Genomic DNA, 4700 nt, shown 5'->3' with positions numbered 1-4700 from the left:
TGTTCCTCTGAGAGGAATCATCCCTGTAAAAATTCACGTGTTAAGAAATCTGGAAGAGAATTCTCTTTTGATTTAATATATTCAATATTAAAATCAAAAACAGACAATTGTGCCTGCCATTCAGCAAAAATTTGCTTGGATACCAAATTTTTTATATCTTTCTCTATGATCTGCTTTGCTGCTGTGCAGTCTATCCTCAACAAAAATTGCTGATTTAGCAGATCGCTCTGAAATTTTAAAATACATTTAACTATGGAAAGCATCTCTTTCTTAATAGTAGAATACTTACCTTGAGTAGGATTCCATTTTCCAGAGACAAACCTGACAAGGATTTCTTTGCCATTATTAGGATCTAATTGCTTTAAGATTCCTCCATATCCGATATCAGATGCATCAGTTTCGACAATTTTAAACCAATTAGGGTTAGCTAGTGCTAAGCAAGGTAAACTTTTGACCTTTGACTTGATTTTTCTTACCTGTTTGGTATGCAAATTACTCCAAGGAACCGGTCTTTTGTTAAGCCTTTTATACAAAAGAGCAGTATCTTCTGCGAGATTCTTGTAATAATCAGATATGTAGTTCAAACTTCCTAAAAATCTTTGAAGTTGTTTAACATCAATTATTTCATCTGGAAATTTAGATGCAAATTCAATGCTTCTTTCAATAGGAATTATCTTCCCTTGAGAAATATAGTGTCCTAAGAACCTTATCTTGGTTATATAACTAATCCATTTTTATGGGCTACCATCTTAAAATGTTTAAGATGTTTGATGTGATCTTCAAATGTTTGAGAAAATATTAAGACATCATCTATATACACAATTATGTATGATATGTCATGGAAAATTTCATGCATAATTCTCTGAAATTCAGAGGGTGCATTTTTTAATCCAAAGGGCATTACGTTCCATTCATAATGACCAAATGGTACTGTAAAAGCAGTTTTGTATTTATCTGATTCTTTGATCTGAATTTGCCTATAGCCTGATTTTAGGTCAAATTTTGAAAAGATAGTTGCCTTATTTAGTACTTTATTCAAAGGTTTGTAATTAATTACTAACCTCGGACTTCCTCTTTCCTTTTCTGCATTTTTATTGACATAAAAAGCAGTACAACTCCAAGGAGAAGAAGATTTTCTTATTAGCCTTCTATTGAGAAGTGTTTCTATCTCTTTTTTGCATAATTTGAGATATTCTTGATTCATTTGTGTTGGCCTAGCCTTAGTGGGAATATCTTGTTCCTTAAAGGATTCTTCATAAGGTAAACTGACCTGATGACTTTTTCTATTCCAAAAAGCATTGGGTAATTCATTGCAAATTTCATTTTTGAATTGCTTTTCTATTATTTTGATCCTATTTTGATTATAAGGATCTTTCAATTTTTCTTCTATATTATAAAAGTCTACTTCCTCCTTTAGAAAGTTTAATTGATTTTCCTTTTTCATAAGGATGTCCTTGATTTCATTTATCATTTTAGTGTGCGGATCTGTTATAAATGGAAATATTAGCTCCTTTCCTTGGTTTTCTGCATAGATTCCAGTGTTATCTATTTTAGTGATTGGCATGATATCATTAAGGAAAGGAGTTCCTAGAATGATATCTTGTGTTAAGTTTTTTATTAAAATAAAAGATGTTTCAATACAAACATCTTGATTGCAAATGTGTGCTTTTGGTATTTTATATTTAATTGATAACTTATTTCCTCCAGCTGCAGTTAGTGTCTGTACTGTTTTTTGGAAATAAGTTGTTGGGATAAGTCCTTCTTGGATGCAGTTCATATCTGCACCACTATCTATTAATGCCTTAGCATTTTCTAATACAAAATCCTTATTGATTACTAAGTTTATTTTTATATACCATTTTTGGTATGTTATTTGATTCAATATGTTTAAGTATTCAGGAAGATCATTTGATTCCTGAGTTTCTGGAAAAGATATCTGAGTCTCTTTTTTTGCATTTTCTAGGCTAGATATTCTAACCTTGAATTCCTTATTTTCATGTTTTAACATAGATATTTCTATTTTTAATTGGTTTATCTCATATTTCAAGTCTTGTAAGGAAGCAGGTTTTTCTTTTATTCTAGAATGATTAAATCTATTCATTACTTCCTGAAATTGATATCCTTTATTGGGTAATATCAACTTTGATGATTCCCTGTTGTTTGGGTTCTTCTCTATTAAAAATTCTAGTAGCTGTCTTTTAACATTATGATCAGTAACCTGATCTATGATCTTTAATATTTCCTCCTGACTATTTGTCAGTACATTTAATGATTTCATTCCCACCAAAGATTTCCAATAATCTTTATTATATTGAACTATATTACATTGACATTCTTTTCCTGATCTTATTTGTTCTTCTGCTGATGAAGATATAACTTCATTGATCTCATCTTCCGATGAACTTGAATAGTTACTATCTTCTTCTGAAGATGAATTTATCATAAGTTTCATTAACTGATTTTTCAGATTTTCATCTACTTCTAAGGAATCAATTTTCCTTCTCATTGAACATCGATTAGCATAATGTCCAAATCTACCACACCTATAACATTTAGGATCTTCTTTAATAATCCTTTTTTTCTTCTTTTTCTTAACAGCCTGTTTTTCTTGCTGTTGTTGCTTTTTCTTAAAGTATCTTCTTTGTTTATATGCTTTATATTCTTTACGAGGTGTTTTGTGTACATATTTTTTGTACTTTCTTTTCTTTTTCTTAGATCCTTCTGGTTTTTCTTGCATGTCATATGCAAACTGGTGACAGAAATCACCTAATTGGTGTTTTTCTGTTTGTGATTGTTTCTTAATTTGTTTTTTAAGCTTTAGATCATTGCATATATTTAAACCTTCTTGAACACATACTCCTATGATTTGTCCATAAGTGTAGTGGTCATAGTTGATGTTTATTCCACCTTGTCTATCTCTTAAAGTCTTTTTGATTCTTGCAGCAAATAAATATGGTAATCCATCTATAAATTTAGATTTCCATATTTTGGTTTTCATTTAAATATCCCTGCCACCATCCTTTTAACTGACCTATAAACCCTGCTATTATAAATTTAACAATTTCATGATCAGTGTTTCCATTTTGCTGGCAGATTGTTGAATACATCATTATTCTATGTATTACATCTAAGATTTGTTTATCAGACATTCCATCTATGTTCCATTCATAGATGTGTTTTCCAGAATAAGAATTCTGATATGGTTCTCTTTCTTCATGTAGTACATCTAATGGAGAAGGCCTTTTATAGTAATATTTTTCTAGTGGTCTAGGCTCATACTTAATAGGATTAACATTTAATTCATTCATTTGTTCTTCAAATTTTTCTAAGCCTAGAATATTTTCTTCTGATAATTCTTCATCTGAATTTATTTGAAGATTTTGTTCAATCATAGTGCATAAGTCTTCCGAACTACTTTCATTTGTCTGTTCGCTATCAGGGTTAGTCCTAGAATTTCTATTGACTACTCCTATGTGAAATCCTTTTAGTCTTTCTTCAAGGACTTTGATAAATTCTGCATTTGGTTTTTGTAATTTAAAGTTTTTTACTTCTGGTGGAGGCTGAATAACCGGAGTCATTGGTTCCTTATTTTTCTCAGGGTTTTCCTTTAATTTTTTTTAGAATCTGGATGTCTCTTTCCATATTCTTTTGTATTTCATTTAATTTTTTCTCTAGCTGTAATAATTCTGTTCCTATGCAATGTAAGTATGCATTTGTATAATTTTGTGCTCTAATAAGAGTATTTAATTCTCTTATTGTAACATGTGAATGTTCCATCTTACTTAAGTTGGAATAAGCCATTGCTTCAGTTGATTGAAGTTTTAACATTTGTTGTGGAGGAAAAGGTGAATTTATTATTTCATCCTGTATAGTTGTCCATGTTTTCTGGAGAACCGCGATTTCTTGGTTTTTCTCATTTGCATAAAATTTTAAAAACCAAGGGGTAAAATATTCTATCTTTTGATAGTATTCTAATTCCTCATAATATTTATTTTTGTAATATACTAATTCTAATGGAGAAAATTTTCCCAAATACCATACTCTAAATAGTTTATTCCTTTCTGACTGAAACTCTTCATTGAGTTTTCTTCTTATATAACTTCCTTGGGTGTAATCCATTAAATATGAAAACTCATTTCTGATCGAGTAGGAGATTCCTTACTCTTATAAATTCCATAGGGAATATTATTTTTACTTATATTTATTTCTTCTACAACATTTGTCTCATTGTTTCTAGTTCTGGAAGTAGAAGGCCTTGTATCTAGACTTCTACTTGACATTGACCTGCCAATTTCAGGAATTTTGACCTTTCTTGTAGAATTATTAAACATGATTTCTACAGACCCATCAGTCATTTGAATTATTTGGTCTATGTTCGTATTTACTATTGGTGGTGTTGGAATTTCTTCTTCCAATGACCAGGATTCTGGAAAGTTTATTTCATTCCATGAGATCAACCTATTTGTGGCTATCCTAGTTGTTTCTAGATTTGTATATACTAGAGTTGTTTGACCCTTTTGGGTATCTATTATGTTTTTAGGTGCTAAGGTGTTTAATACCTTAAAATGGAGTCTATAGCTTATTGCTATTACTTCAGATCCTGGAATAAAATCATAGCCAGATGTTATTATGTTTAATTTTAAAGCTTCATATAAATTGGTATCTGTCAGAGACAGACTAAGGTTTGGAACACAGTTAAA

The sequence above is a fragment of the Phoenix dactylifera genome, chromosome 3 (assembly GCF_051530095.1).
Source record: "Phoenix dactylifera cultivar Ajwa chromosome 3, Ajwa_hap1_PhDact_Kaust_v1.1, whole genome shotgun sequence".
Lineage (NCBI taxonomy): Eukaryota > Viridiplantae > Streptophyta > Magnoliopsida > Arecales > Arecaceae > Phoenix > Phoenix dactylifera.
Note: the sequence above shows the minus strand (reverse complement) of the source record.